Raw genomic sequence first — 16,638 nt, 5'->3', positions numbered from 1 at the left:
CCTGTAATCCCAGTAAGTGGGAGGCCGAGACAGGAGGATCACAGGTTCTAGGCCAGGCTTTGCTGAGACTCTCAGCAACCTAGTGAGACTGTTTCAAAACAAAACAGAACAAAGAATAAAAAGGACTGGCTAGGGATGCAGCTCGGAGGTAGAATGCACTTGGGCTCAACCTCCCCATACCACAAAACAATACAAAACAAAATAAAGCAAGCAAGCATCGCATCTCATCTAAAACAGGGTGGTGGTGAGAAGGTTCTAGAAAGCCTGTGAAAACAGCTTTAGCTCCAAGGAGGAGGAAGAACTTTCCTAAATTCATTAGGAGGCTGGCCTCTCCCAGAGCCCCTTCCTGGACTCCCCGAGTGTGCCTCCTCCCTCCCTCCTCCTTCCTTTCTTCCTCCCTCCTCCTCTTCCTCCTCCTCTTGTCCTCTTCCTCCTCCCCCTTCTCCTCCTCCTCTGTTCACAGGACATGAGAACCCTGGGGCTCAGAGAGGTAAAGGCCCAGGCCACACAGCTTACCACGGCAGAGCGAGGAATCCAAACCAGGTCTGCGAGCGCAGTCTTTGCTTCTTGCGACCATTCTGAACAGTTCCTGCCCCAGTCCTATTTATTCCTAATCGAAAGGTCTCTATCTTGGGTTTTCCAACCCCCGGGGGGCTCCTTAAAACTGGGATGCCCTCGCTGGCCGCAGAGCTTCCGATGGAGCCGGCCCGTGGGAGCTGGGGTTTGCATGTTTGCAGCCCCAGGTGAGGAGCCTCTGTCACTGCCCGCCTGGAAACCACACGTGTGGTCTGACTAATAACCACCCTTGAGACGGTGGTATGCATGCTCCCCCCACGTTCTGGAAGCACCCTCTCCTTTGGACCAGGAGACTCTGCCTGCTGCTGGCTTGACCTTGGCTGACTCCCCTACCTTCCCTGGGCCCTACATCCCCAGCTGTGCAGTAAGGCTTGGGACGAGATGCTTAGACCAGCGTGTTCCAGCGGATAGAGATTTGGAGTGAGGCAGGCTGGGGTTGACTTCTCTAAGTTCGTGCATTGGGAACTTAATTCCCAGCACCATGAGGTCACGAGGCTCTGTCCTGAGGAATGGATCCATGCCGCTATCCCAGGGGCCGCTTTTGCACACGGGCTAAGTTTGGCTCCTTCCGCCCTCCGTCTCACATGTGAGCTTGCCTGCTGTGCTCTGCCATCAGATGAAGACCCTCGTCGGGACTGCTGGGCCTCTAGAACCGTGCACCAAACAAACCTCTCCTGTTTATAAATCCCCCAGCCTCAGGGGTGCTGTTATAACAGCAGAAAATAAACTAAGATAGATGACGGAGGATGCGTTCCCCCAGCCGCCCAGGACCTCGGGGGGCCCAGAGAAGAGCAGGCATCCCTCCCTCCTGCCCTCCCCTCCCCTCCCCTCCCGCCCCTCCCCTCCTCTCTGTTACTCTTTTCCAGTCTCTGTTTCCCTTCACCTGCCCCCCTGCCCTCCTTTATCTCCTTTATAAATGTTATTTTACGTGGCCTGGGCTTTGGGATTAGACAGACCTGGGTCCCCTCACGAATGTCAGAGGCCCTGCGCACGGCTTCCTGTCTGTGGCCGCAGCATCCCCATCTACAAAATGGGCTGGCGGTACCCCCAGGCTTGGCGGTGAGTCTCGTGACTTTCTCCGCAGATGCTCTGGGGCACGAAAGTCGTGCACACCGAGGGCACAGCTCCTCCGATATTTCTTCTTGGGTCTAGAGCCAGACAACCCGGTTGGAAGCCCAGCTCGGCCACCTTCCAGCTGCGCAGTCTTGGGTGAGACATATGGCCTTTCTGTACTCCAACTTTCTTACTGGGCGTGGTAATCAAGCCTGCCTCTGAGGGTGGCCACGAGTGTCCAGGCCGTGGCTGTTTGGATGGACGGCTCTCGCTGGTGCTCCTGTAGCCCATGAGTGGGGCTCCACCCTTGGTGCTGGTGAGGCAGAGCAGGACACATCTCCCTCAGCAGCTCCCCGTGCAAGGGAGGGGGCTCTTCACAGCGTCTCCACTCGGCCTGCTGTGGTGGGCTTAACCCTGGGGCGGGGAGAAGGCTCCCAGTGAGGAGGTGGCTTCCGCGTTGAGAGCGGGGGGGGGGGGGGGGGGGGGGGGGGGGGACAGGAAGCCTGGGACCCCACACAGGGGCAGGACAGCATGCAGGTGGGAGGCCGGGGGTGCAAGGCAGCCCAGATGGGGAGGGGTAACCAGCAGCAGGTCTCCATATCTCTGGAGTCTGGAGCAGAATTTCATCCCAGCAGCCCTGGCCCATGTTCTCATGGTTTGCGCTCAGACAGCTGGCAGGGCTCCAGCCGTACTTGGCAGCCGGAGGGGCTGGCCGCCCTAGGGCCCTGCAGCCACCCACGAGCCCAGTCCTCCCCCCCCGCCCCCCACTGGCAGAGGTGGCCAGCTCTGGGGCCCCCACTCCACAGCTGGCGCCCCCGCCCTCGGCCGCCCTGCTTCCTGCCCCTCCCTCTCCCCCACCTCCAGCTGTTTCTCTGGCTAAGTTCTACCCTGTCCCATTCAGGACAGCAGCGCTGGCTAGCAGGGGCCTCTGGGCAGAGTGGGGCTTCTGTGAAGCCTCCGGGGGGGGGGGCCAGGCTGCGCAGGGGCCGTGCTCCAGGGAGCTCCAGCCGGGATTCTGTGCATTGAAGGAACTTCTTTCTGGCAATAGTCGCTACCAAAGGAGCCCTGTGACCTGAAGGGAGAAGCCAGGGGCCCATTGGACAGCCTCCAGCAACCTGAAGCCATAGGGAACCTTACGGAAGAAGGAGGCCAAGGGGCAGGTACGGGCTTTGATGTCTTCTTCTCCCGGGGCCAGGGGAAGGGAGCGGGGCGCAGGAGAGGTTCGTTCTTCTTATGACTTTGTGTTTGCCAAAAGGAAAAAAGTTGTGCTATTTTCAAATTTCAGAAGGAATGCATATGACTTGTAAAATAAAAATAGCAAGGACATGTCGACACACAGGCACACACTTTTCTGACATGTAGTTCGGACCCACTTGGTCCTTAACCACAGGCTGGGAACTTTTTTCAGAAGCATTTAGATTCTTCCAACACGCGCTTTAATGGCCGCAGGGGCGGAGGTCTTGGGATTCGTGTAACTCATCTCTGGTACTTATTTACATTTCTTTCACACTGTTATAAACAGTGCGGCGTGTGGCGACGCTGGATCTAGCATCTAACCCTGTGTTTTGGCCTGGCAGGTAATTTTCCCAGAGGTGGGTCCCTACTTAAAAGCTGCTTACTTTTAAGACATTTGAAGTGGGCATGGTGGTGCACGCTGGTCATCCCAGGATGTGGGAGGCAGTGGCAGGAGGGTTGCAGGTTCGAGGCCAGCCTTAGCACATTAACAAGACCCTGTTTTCAAATGAAAAATAAAAAAGAGGAGGGGGTGTTGCTCAGAGGTAGAATGGCCCTTGGGTTCCATCATCAGTACCAAAAAAAGAAGAAGAAAAAAAAAAGATGCCGGGTTTGGTGGCTCATGCTTGTGATCCCAGCATTCGGGAGGCTGAGACAGGAGAATCTCGGTTCGCGGACAGCCTCAGCTACTTAGTGAGGCCCTCTGCAACTCAGTGAGACCCTGGTTCAAAATAAAGAATAAAAGAATAGGTCTGGGAGTGTAGCTCGGAGGTAGAGTGCCCCTGGGTTCCATCCCTAGTACCAAAAAAAGGGAGACATTTGGGCTTTTTGCCCTGACAATGCCCCGCATGCTCCCTATGGTGTTATCCAGGGTGAGATACTCTCATAGCCTCATGCACAGGGCTGTTACCACCTCTTAAATCTTTCCCAGTGGGAAGCTAATGCTATTATCCCAATGCTTTGATTTGCATTTTCTAATTACTGTGAATTGCAACTTTGACACTCCTGTTTAAGTCTATTCCTGTTTTTTCACCTGGTGGGCATGTTATCTTTTTCTTATTGATTTTTAAGGGTTCTTTGCATATGAAGGATAGAAACCCTTTGCAGGAGCTTTCTGTTGAAGATTCCACTCCCAGCAGGCTCCGAGAGGCAGGGTCCTGGGCTGAGGTCACACGGGGAGGAAGTGGCCGAGGAGGTCCTGAGTTGGCCTTTTCTTGCTGTTAAGGAAAGCCCCAACTTCCCCTTTTGTAAACCCCCTCCCTATTCAAGAGCAATCTCCTCTGTGGTCTTGCTGTCTCTGGAAGTGCTGATACCTCTGCACGTCTTGGTCGCTGAGGTCACAGGACCTGTCCGGGCCCCTGGTGCAGGAAAGGGGGGGCAGTCTGGCATTTTCTCACGAAAGAAGGTTTATGTTGAGCTTGTGATGTTCACTTGGCGAGGATCGGGCACCTGGGAAATCCGCGGGAAGGATTCTCTCACCTCGGTGTATACACACAGCATGGTGTATTTTCCTTCTACATTTTACCCTGTTCTTCCTGCCTTCCTCCCTGGACATTCTAGTAAACTTGGTCGTGAGGCCTTCACGTATTATTTGAACCGTGCCCTTCCTTGATCCTCCTTTTTCCTCTCCCAACTCCCTCTAAAACCCCCTTCCACTATTCTAAAGGTCTCTCTGCACAGTATTTAAAGTTCCTTTATTTCCTATTTTTTCTAACTTCCAGAGATAAAAGAAAACATACAACCCCCGACTTACCGAGATTGGCCGATCTCACTTAGCATAATTTTATCTAGTACTAGCCATTTTCTTACAAAAGACATGATTTTGTTCATCTTCATGGCTGAGTGTCTATCTACCACACCACATCACCTTTATCCCTTTGTGTCAGTACTGGAAAACGACTTTGGTATAACCGTATTGGAAGATGACTTTGCTATTAATATATTGGAAAATTGCTTTAGTACTAATTCTGATCCCCAAATGTAAAAAAGTAGCCAGGGCCTGGTTGCTGCTAGGCACTCTGGCCACTTGTTACAATGCAGAGTTCCCTCACCAAAAGTAATTAGCAAGTATACAGAAGAGTTGGGACCTGGGGCCTTCATATTTTAAAAGACAGGTTTAAATAATAAATAACTTCTAGCAGATAGGCTAAAATTCCCCAAGCATGCGGGAGGATGGTGAAGTTCTTTGTTGAAGGAGACAGATACCATGCGACCCCTACTTTGTTAAGCAAGTAGCATAATCCAGTCGTAACAAAGACTTGGGCCCACACCTCCATCAAGTCAGGAAGAAGGCTTTTGGTCCAGAAAGAAATCCCCGTAATCATAATCCCTATAATCATAAAAAAGGGTCCTGCACGGAGTTGATGGGTGGGCTCACACCTAGTCGGGTCAGAAGACTATTGTTTGGGCAAGATGAAGGAGAATGAATCTTTATAAAAAAATGTTCTATATTCAAAACCTCAGTGTCTTACCTTCAAGGCACTCCACTGTATTTCTTTAATGCAGTGCTTTGTTCTGTTCCTTCTTTCTGCCCTTTTAAAAAAATTTTTGGTGGTACTGGGGATGGAATCCAGAGGCTTTCTACCTCCAGGCTACACTCCCAGACCTATTTTTTCTATTTTATTTGGAAACAGGGTCTCACTAAGTTGCTGAGAGCCTCACTAAGTAGCTGAGGCTGACTTCGAACCTGTGCGATCCTCCTGTCTCAGCCTCCCAAGCGCGGGGATTACAAGCGTGAGCCACCACGCCCGGCTTCTTTCTGCCTTTGTAATCATAAAAATTGTTTCCATTTCTACTTTTTTTGAGCAACCTCCACACTGATTCCCATAGTAGCTCTACAAACTTTTAGTCTACCAACAGGGCATAAGGGCTCCTATTTCCCCACACCTTTGCCAGCATTAATTATTATTTGTATTCTTGACGATCGCCGTTCCAACCGGAATTAGAATCTCTGTTGTAGTTTTGACTTGCATTTTCCTGATGGCTAGTGATGCTGAACATTTTTTCATGTGTTTATTTTCTGATTGCATTTCTTCTTTTGAAAAGTGTCTATTCAGTTTAATTGCCCATTTCTTGACTGGGTTACTTGTTCTTAGAGTGTGAAGTTGTTGTGAGTTCTTTATATATTATATATATTAGTCCTCTATCAGGGGAGTAGCTGGAAATGATTTTGTCCTGTTCTTTAGGGTCTCTCTGCAGACTTTTGATGGTTTCCTTTGCTGTGCAGAAGATTTTTGATTCAATATCATCTCATTTATTTATATCTGGCTTGAGCCTTGCTAAGAAGTTCCTGCCCTAGAAGGTCAAGACCTGTCCACCAGGGTTTTCTGGTGTCTGCGCATCCCCCATTGTGAGCCCTGTACACTGTCTTATAATGTCCAGTTGTCTGTCTCTTTTGCTAGCCTGGGCGCTCCTGGAGACCATTTGTTCAGGTTTCTGGATGCTTTGCTGTGCGTTGAGGTTTCTTTTTTTCCCTTTCTAAGCAAATATCCATATGCTTCTGTGAATTCAAATGTCCTGTGTCAGCAGTTGAGGCCAGGAGCCTTGGTGGAGGAGAAGTGAAACTTTGTCTTATAGTACCATTGACAGTCAGATCATGTTAGCAACCCCCCCCCCACCCCCCAGTCGGGGAACTTGGAAATGACTTTAAACCACAGAATCCTTTCCTCAAATGAAAGTCAATAGGGAAGTGCGATTTGAAAACAGATAAAAGTGGTGCAATTCCCAGTGAAACAGAAGAGGAGGGCTTCCGGGCCGCAGCCCACTAAACCGTCCTCTCGTCGCTGCAGGGCCTCTAAGAATCCTTATCATTCTCCACGGTGGGCTGAAAATTGCAAATATACTTCAAGGAGTTAAAGATCAAACTCTAGGCCTTTGTCGGACATTTTGTGTGGTCTTACCTAGATCTTACACCCACTCTCAGGTCATAATCATTTTGTCTGTAAGTAAAGAGGTTGAATGTTGTATTAGGATGAGCTCAAACAAGCCATGTTGCCTATAAAGCAAATCCTTCTTCCTGCTCCTTCCTTCCTTCCTTTTTTCTTTCCCCCATCTCTCCTTCCTCCTCCTCCTCCTCTTCCTCTTCTTCTTCTCCTCCTCCTCCTCCTCCTCCTCCTCCTCCTCCTCCTCCTCCTCCTCCTCCTCCTCCTTCTTCTTCTTCTTCTTCTTCTTCTCCTCCTCCTCCTCCTCCTCCTCCTTCTTCCTCTTCCTCTTACTCTTCTCCTCCTCTTGTCCTCTTCTCCTCCTCCTCTTCTCTTCCTCCTCCTCCTCCTCTTCTCTTCCTCCCCTCCTCTCCTCCTCCTCCCCTCCTCTCCTCCTCCCCTCCTCTCCTCCTCCTCCTCCTCCTCCTCCTCCTCCTCCTCCTCCTCCCCCCCTCCTCCTCTTCTTCTCCTCCTCCTCCTTTTCTCCCCCCCCCTCTCTCATTCTTTCCTTTACCTCACAGTAATTCTGTCACTCATCTTGTGGCCACTGAGTATTATCTGCTTGGGTGTTTGCAGCCTACTGACAGATAAAAGAAAGTGTGGAGGGGCAAGTTTGGTTCCTACTGCCTTGACCTTGACCTGGAGGCAGCACACTTTCTTTCTGCTCACATGAGAACCCGTCTTGGGGGTACTCTTGTTGCAAAGGAGGCTGGGATATGGAGCCCTTGGCCAGGGCAGCCCTTTCTCAGTTATAGCTGTACATGAGTAAGAAGGGAACAGATCTGCATGGACAACTATCTGGGTCTTCTAAAACCACGGAGACCTCTAGGTTCTCTCCCATTATTTACCCTAAATTGTTATTAGACAATCTTCTGGACCCTCCAAATGCTTCCCCAGCCTCAAAATGAACCCTGCCACCTACATAGAGTAAACACCCAGATTCCAGGCCCCTAAACATGGATTTCTCTGCGTCACAGACAATGGCCATTCTCTTTTCCTTGTGGAGACAGAAAACATTTTTTTTTTTTTTTTTGGTGATACTGAGGCTGGAACCCAGGGGCCTTCTACGCTCTGAGCTACCCCCCCTCCAGCCCTATTTTATTTTATTTTTATTTGGAAACAGGGTCTCATTAAGTTACTGAGAGCCTCACTAAGTTGCCGAGGCTGGTTTTGATCCTGCAGTCCTCCTGTCTCAGCCTCCCAAGTGTTGGGATTACAAGTGTGCGCCACCACAGCTGGCCTAAGAATAACAATTTTGAGTGCATTGCATGGATGGAGTTGAAGGTTCTCATGTTCATCGTCTCAGTGAATCCTCTGACAACTGTATGTGTAAAGCCTTTGGGATTATCATCATCACTTTATAGATGAGGAAATGGGGTTCAGAGTGGTAAATAAACGGCTCAAGTTCACGTAGCTCGTGAGCAAAAGTACTGGGATTTGAACCCAGAAAATCCCTGTCCTGTGATCCCCTTGCACGTTAGAGTGTCCACTGCATGCTCAGGGGTGTGTTGTGCGTGTGTGTGGGGTCAGGAGGAGGAGTTTCCTTGGGCTGAACTTCCCCAGGACTGGGCACAAGGGAAGTGGAAGTTTAGGATCATTGTCTAAGTCCCCAGAATGGGCCAATGCTGATGTTGACCAGACAGCTTGAAGGTCGTCCTGGCCTGGGGAAGCCCAGTGTGATGTAAAAAGAGAAGGGCCATGCGTGATGATGTCCTGGGGCCCTGCGGTGGTGAGGAGGCCAGGGACGCTGTGGGTGCCTGGGAGCTGCCTCCTGAGTGGGCAAACCCAAGGTAGGATGAAAGCTACGGCCATGAGAGAAATGAAGATGAGTCAGAACCCGTTCCTGCCCTTGAGGTTCCCAGGGAGGGGAGAGGAGAAGAACTTGTAACGCAGACTTACACTTCAGCAAACACTCCTCAGCACCTACTATGTGCCGGACACTTCACAGGGCAAGCAAGATGAAGAGACCAGCAAGAGGACAAGCTTCTTGCTCTCACGGACCTTCAGCTTCACTCCCATTTTATAGATGGGGACAGCGGGGCTGGCTCTGATTGGTCGAGCGATATTCCCACACCTGTTGATGGAATTAGATTTAGATTCTTGTTTCCCAGTACAGGGTTGAAAGGGCCATGCTGTTGCCAGCCACTTTATGCTACTGCTTCTGGACTCAGGACATCCTGGCTTTAGGGAGGATCAGGAAACCAATTGATTTATTTTATTTGTATTTGGAATCTCTGCATTTTTGCAAAGACCAGCAAAGGTACGATAGAGAAAGAGTAGAATTTTTGCACTGCTGGGTGGAACCAAAAGGTAGCAGTTTCCATGATGCTACTACAGCAGGGTATATTAATGTTGGATGTCACCAGCTGGCAAATTTCCATCATGCTTTTACAGAAGGGTATGCTAATGTCAGATGCCATTATCTGCCAGTGATGCTCATTGACTCCAGAGCTGACCGCTCTGGAACTCAGCTCCCAGCCTTGTTCCTTGACTTCCCGACACCCCTTGTCTTCCCAACACCCTTGTCTCCCCTACGCAGGTATTAAATGACTTCTTACCCACAAAGCACTGGGCACCACCCATGGTAGCTCAATGAAGGCGTGGCCACGATTATTCTCAAGAGTCTGCCTTTGTACATCCAAGTTGCCATGGCAGCTGGTATCTTTAAACTTGAGGTCCAGGCTGGACAAGGCCCTTTGAGCCAGGCTCTTGGCTTCATGCTGGCCTCATGTCTGGACTCTGGTGGCAGGGGTGCTGTGGGCCTGGCTGCCTGAGGGCGCCTGTGGCTGAGTCAGCAGGAGGTCAGCTGCTGTTCAGGCAGGGTGTTGAAATCAGTTCTGCTTCCTTGGGATACACGACTTGGGTTCTGTGATTCTGCCCTGGGCTCCTGCTGAGTAGCATTTGTGCAAGGAGGTGGGTGGGTGGATGGGGGGGGTGGAGAGCTTGGTGCACGGACAGCTAGCAGGCCCAGTTTTCCACTCTGGCAATCAGAAACAGGAGATGCAGGAGGGCTGCTGATGGGAGAGGTGTTGAATTGTGGGTGGCTGAGACAGCCAGGTATCTGGGTTCCAGTCCTGGTTATGGTACCTGCTGCCGTTCTGAGCCTGGGCTAGTGACATGACTACATAACCTCTTGGAATCTCAGTTTCCTCTTGTCTTGGGGTTGTCAAGAGTAGACAACTGCTGGTGTTCTTTGGCCTGTATTTTGTGCTCAATAAATGACCCAGGGTGGTGGTTCAGGGTGAGGGCATTCAAAACACACCATCCCTTGTTGCCTGAATTTGTACACTTTTAAGAATCTATGAGTTCCTGTATGTTAGATGAAGTAAGAATTCAGGTTATAAGTGTATTAGCTTCCCGTTGCTGCTATAACAGTTACTGAAAACTTTACAGCGCACGTTTATTTTGTGACCTAAAATAGCACGAGTTTATTTTGGTACAGTTCTAGAGAGCAGAAACTCCAAACAAATTTTACTGGGCTGAAGTTTAGGTGTAGGCAGGAATGCATTCCTTCTTGAAGCTCTGGGAGAGAATAGTTTCTTGGCTGTTTCTAGCTTCTAGAGACTACCTCCTTCTTTGGTTTGTGGTCCCTTCTTCCATCTTCAAAGCCAGTTTCAGGGCTGAGTCCTTCTCACATTCTACCACTCCAATCTTCCTGCCTCCCTCCTTCATTTATAAAAAAAAAAACCCGTGGACCTCCTGGATAATCCCTGTCGTCGCTCCATCTCAAGACTTGTGTTTTAATTACATTTTCAAAGCATCTTTCCACCCTGTCAGGTTACACAGTTATGGGTTCAGGGGATTAGGATGTGGACATCTTTGGTCATCTGTTTGGGGATATCTTAAACTTTGACCTGTACCTATTTGTGTCCTGAATTTGGACTTGTTTTTGGTCCTGGAGATGAAACCCAGGGGCTAACTACCTCTGAGCTACACCCCCGGCCCTACTTTATTTATTTATATTTTTGAAAATGGGGTTTCTCTCTTTAGGTTCTTAGGGTCTTGCTAAGTTGCTAAGGCTGGTGTGTGTGTGTGTGTGTGTGTGTGTGTGTGTGTGTGTGTGTGTGTGATACTGGATAGGTACTGGGACCTAGTGGCAGTCTACCTCCAAGCTACTATGCTCCCAGCCCTATTTTATTCCTTTATTTGAAACAGAATCTAAGTTGCAGATGGCCTCACTACATTGCTGAGGCTGGCCACAAACCTGCCATCCTCCTGTTTCAGTCTCCCAAGTACTGGGATTACAAGTGTGTACTACCGTCCCAGGCTCTGGTCTTGAACCTGCAATCTACCTGTCTCAGACTCCCAAGTGCTGGGATTATAGGTATGCATTACCATGTCCAGCTGACTCTGAGGGTTCAGACAGCCATGCTTCTACTTATATGTGGTTCAGCAGAGGACTGACGGGTTAGAGTGGACATGGGTGTGAACAGCCTGTGAGGCTGGGCTAGGCACGATGACTGACATGTGGACGGGGGCCTAAGTCCTGTGTCTCCATGTCAGAGCCCGCTGACTCTGAGCTGTGAGTTCCCTTGGCTGTGAAACGGGTGGCAACAAGTCCTCCACCGGGTGGTTGTTGGGGTGCAAGAAGGTAGCCAGTGTCCAGGTGTGGTGCCTGGCTGAGACTCAGCATTCTCCATAAGCCCCAGACAGTTTAGTTTCGCAGGGTGGGATCTATGCCAGGGCTGGGTGATTTCTAGGCACCAGAACCCTTCTGTATCTCCCCTGTGCTGACTGAGAGCAGCGCTGGTTGTGCTGCCAGGAGCTGACTCCCTTCTGGGTTCATGGTTGAAGATGTGTGCCAGGTCAGGGGTAGGTACCAGCTTCCCAGCCAGACTTGTAGTTCAGGACCTGAGGCGGCTTAAGGAACCAGCTGCCTCTGTCCTCTCAGCTGCAAGAGCCTGGTGCTCCCTGTTCTGCAGGCCGCGTGTCTCAGTTCCCCCGATCCTTCCTCTTTCTAAACCTGCCCCTGCTGCATTCTCCCTCCAAGTTACCTGTTTAGATGCCCTGGGTGGGACCGGTTTATTGGTTCGCTCAGTCCCCTGGCATCCCTTCTGGGTTGCCAATGGGGTTTAGGTTGTTACCTGACGGTGAGTCCTTTCCTCTCAACCTGGAACCTTCATTTCCAGCAGGTGCCAGGCGAATCTCTGGCACGGGCCCAGACATGATCTGGCCTGGGAGGTAGACGTGCGCGCCTGGCTCAGGTGCCGTGGCAGATGTCACGGATCCCCTGGGGCTCCCTCCACCGCCGAGTCCAGAGATTTCCCTGGTTGGTTTCTGTGTAACAGACTAATCCCAAATTTAGCGGCTTGGAGTGACTCTGCAGTTGGGCCGAGCTCTGCAGGGCCTGCTTGTCTCTGCCACGTGACGTTGCTTCTCTTGCTGGGGGTCTGCATTTAGCCCGGAGCTGGACTGGGATCTGCCCATTTAGGCTGACCTCATGCCCTCCCGGGGCCTGCGCCGTCTCTCTCCACATGGCCTGTCTCTTCGATGGGGCTGTGATGGACACCCAGGCTTTACCACAGCAGAAGCTGTGTGGCCCCTGGAGACATGAGCCCGGGACCGGCATGGTGCCACGGCTTCTGCCGCTTCCTGCTGGTCCTGGCAAGTCACCAGGCCAGCCCAGAATCTAGGGGAGGGGAACAGAGTCCACCGCTTAGGGGGAAGAGTGACATGTCCGCACTGGGGGTGGGGTGGGGAATGTTACATACAGCCCATCTTTAAAGACGATCTCCCAGCCAGGCTCGATCTGGAAACCCAATGGGTGATGACGGCCAGTGGAGACGACCTTTAGTCTAGCCTCCTGTTTACAGAGGGGAGATCGAGGCTCAGAAGGGAAGGGCCACGGGGAGGGGCAGGAGAAGCAAGATACAGTTTCCACCCACATCATTCATGGGCATTTATTGGGTACTTCCTATGTGCTAGGAGCCTGGAAATTCTACCCTCAGAGAGCTCCCGGTTGAGCGGGAAGACAGGAAAATAGACAGAGTTGGGGTCTGTTTATCTAGCAGGTCGACTTTCTTGTTAGGGTGTTGAGGGCAAAGTGCTCACGGGTAGTAACCACCCATGACAATCCCATTCACCATCCATTCAAAGCAGTCGGTGCACACCAAGCCATTTTTGACTAAGCAGGCTCACACCAAGGCCTGCCTGGTACGTGTAGCATGCAAAGTGCTGCTGGAGTAGAGGAGGTGAGCGTTCCCAGGGAACACAGGAAATATTGCTTCGCCGGGCGTGGTGGCGCACGCTTGTCATCCCAGCATTCGGGAGGCTGAGACAGGAGGATCGTGGTTCGCAGGCAGCCTCAGCTACTTAGCGAGGCCCTCTGCAGATCAGTGAGACCCTGCTTCAAAATAAAGAATAAAAAGTAGGGCTGGGGGTGTAGCTCGGAGGTAGAATGTCCCTGGGTTCCATCTCCAGTAACACACACACACACACACACACACACACACACACACACACACACACAAATTCCAAAAAAACAACAAAAAAAGAGAAGCATGTATTCAGCTGGGTTCAAAGTATGAATTGGCTTTGGGCTGCCTGGAAGAGAGTTGGCCAGGAGTCAAAGGGATTTTAGGCCGATAGCCTGAAGAGAGTTCTGGAGGAGGCTGGACCCCAGTGTATAACGTTGGTGGTAGGGGCAAGAAGCAGGGAGCGGCAGGAGGAAGACTGGATGCTCCCTGAGGCTTTGAAGGCCCCACCCGGTTTTCTGGGTGGTCCAATAGGTTTTGTTTTACTGGACCAGCACCCCTGCTTTCTCCCAGTTCAGTACTTAAGCTCAGACATTTGGACAAGGGAAGATTACAGATGACGGAAGCTAATTGAGTTTGAAATTCCAAGCCAGCAGAGGGTATGTTGGTTTATGCCTTTGTCGCCTGGGTCTTCTGGCCCATAAACCAGCTCTGAGGAGAGGACAGCCCTCATGCTGTGACTCAACAGCCTGTCCCCTCTCCTCCTGCTCCTAGGGCTTGCTGATGGAGGCCTGGAGGAAATGAGGCCTTTCCTTTGGGATTAGAGGGAGTTGGTTTAGGTTGGTGCCTCTGGGATGCCTTTCCTGGCAGGAGGGAGAGTCCGCCACACCCTCTGCAGCCAGATGCAGCCTGGCTGGAGTTGAAGTATTCACCAGCCTCCTGGCTGTGGGAGAGGAGGGGCCGCTGACGTCAGGAGCTGGTCTTGAGGAAATGCGGGCAATTTCCAGTCTCGTTTATGACAGATCGACTCCCAGAGGGCCTTTTCAACTGTCTGGGATTTGGATCCTGAAGGAAAAGTCCTTCTTTGCTTAAAGGGAATGGCGGCCCAGCGGCAGGCCTCTATGAAAACCCATCTCTGCCAGGCACGGTGGCGCACCTTTCATCCCAGTACTTGGGAAGCTGGGTCAGAAAGATCGCAGGTTCGAGGCCAGCCTCAGCAACTTCGTGAGACCCTCAGCAACTCTGTGAATCTCTGTTTTAAAATAAAAAGCAAAAAGATCTGGAGATATAGCTTGGAGGTAGAAGGCCCTTGGGTTTAATCTCCAGTATTAAAAAACAAAACAAAACAAAACAAAAAACAAAAGCAGAAACAACAACAACAACAACAACAACAACAACAACAACAACAACAACAACAAAAATACCATTTCTGCAGCCTGCTGGCTGACCTTGGCGGCTGACCTTGTTTTGCAGCCCTGAACCTTACTTTTCTCAGCTTTTGTTAAAGGGGAGGGGGACAGTTGTAAAAGAATTTTTCTTATAGGAATGTTGTGGGGCTTTCATGGGATCATGCAGGGCCCAGAGTTGGCCTTCAGAAATAAAATATGGCCTCAGATGAAGGGCTGGCTGGATAGAGGAGACCAGAGCTTTTGAGCATGAAAAGAATAAGAAATATTAGCTGTGATCAACAACATCTCCAGAGCCCGTTTCCTCTCCAGCTTCTCCCCTCCCTTCCCTGCTATGGCCAAAAAGCACGGGCGGGGACCTCCTATGCCCATCGCCCTCCCTTTTCCTGGGGCACAGAGGGGGGCTGTCTGGCCTGAACGGGCCTTTCTTTGACTTTTTTCTCTTTTTCTCCCATGAACAGCACAGATGTGAAGGAAATCAGGAACAGGGGAAGAGAAGGGGTGGCTGTGGTTGTGGTGTTGGCCCCGTCACTTGGTTCTTGGGCTCTGGGGCGAGGCGTTCCTCAGGATGGACGCTGGACCTCCGCCCTACCATGCTGGGCTGGCCTCTGGGCATGCTTTCTGTTCACTCCATATGCCCTGCCTTGCTCCAGCCCTGGTGGTGTGCATTCTCCAACAGCACCTTAAAGCCTCTCTTTCCAAGAGCCTCTGGTGCCCTTTTTGATGGCCAAAGGGACAGGTAGATTTGGCCAGCTGCGTGCAGACTGGGCTCCTGCCCAATCCCACTTCCTGCCACCAAGATTGTCCTGTGGGTCAGTCGCTCCTTGGACTGATCACCGCAGACTGTTTATAAGATGGGTCAGCAGGGCGTGGTGGCGCACACTTGTCATCCCAGTACTTGGGAGGCTGAGATAGAAGATCCAGGTTTGCGGCCAGCCTCAGCTACTTAGTGAGACCCTCTGCAACTTAGTGAGACCCTGTTTTAAAAATAAAGAATAAAAAAATTGGGCTGGCGGGGTAGCTTGGAGGTAGAACGCCCCTGGGTTCAATCCCCAACACTACAAAAAAAAAAAAAAAAAAAAAAGGTGGGTCCCCACACACTCATTGGCAGTGTGGGAGGTAGAGCACAGGGTCCTGTTTCCCACCAGGGAAGCCGTGCCCCAGAGAGGGGAGATACATTCCCTTGTGGCTTTTTATCCTTTGACTCATGAGATCTTTATTAGCTGAGTCAAGGACGCTATTCATTAGTGGTGTTAGTCCTTCCCTCTTTGCGGGAACCTACAGGGTCATGATTCAGTTTGGAGCTGGATGAACCTGGGTTCGAATCCCATGCCCCTTCATTTCTAGCTGGATGATCCTGGATGGGTGACTGCCTGTCTCTGAGCCTCAGTGTCCTTGCTGATAAGTTTCAGGTGGTGGCAAAGTCAGCCATGGGTCTTGCGGTGAGGACTGGGCCCAGTGTTCAGCAGGGCCCTAGTCAGGGAACCTGCCTCAGACTTCCAGGGGCTTAAAGCAAGGCAGGATGCATGCAGGGTCCTCAGCAAATGCTTTCTGAAACAGAAGTTAATCCCATAATTGCCCCCTTCCCTGCAGCCGCCCTCCCTGAGCAGCCTCAGTCCCCCGGCCCACGATGAGGCTGAGAGAGAAGCTCGGAGAGATTGGCTGGCTGCCTGGGGCTGAGCCCTTCTTCCAGGCATCTTCTTCCGACCCCTCCGCCCTTCCCCTTTGTGATTTCCAGGCCTGCATCTTTTCCCTCTGCCTCAGACCCTTCCTGCATCAGCACCGTTTACGGCACCGCACCAAGGTAGACTTTGCGATGGGGCGATGTCTTCCTCTTTCACAGATCTGCTTGTCCATCTGTTCCCTGGTCTCATCCATCTGTCCAGGTGGAAACCAGAGCACCGAGGTGTTTGCAACGGACCACAGCTTGCAGGAGAGGGGGCTCGCGAGGACCACGGGGGACATTCTGGCGCCCTGCGCACAGGTGCGGGGAGCCTTTTGGCTGGGGAGGCTCTGCAGCAAGAACCCTGGGACAGGAAGTTACTGAGTTAATTCCCTCCCTAGGAGAAGTGTGTAGTTCCAATTCCTCGCATCTTCTGGGACCTCTCTGTTCCTCCTTTTTCTTGTAAACTGCGTGACCAGAATAGGGTCGTCTTTTAAAATTTATTTTTATTGAGCCGGGTATGGTGGCACACACTTGTAATCCCCACACTTGGGAGGCTGAGACAGGAGGATCGCACAGGTTCAAAACCAGCC

The sequence above is a fragment of the Muscardinus avellanarius genome (assembly GCF_963383645.1).
Source record: "Muscardinus avellanarius genome assembly, chromosome: 21".
In the NCBI taxonomy this organism is placed as follows: Eukaryota; Metazoa; Chordata; class Mammalia; order Rodentia; family Gliridae; genus Muscardinus; species Muscardinus avellanarius.
This window is presented reverse-complemented; position numbering follows the sequence as displayed.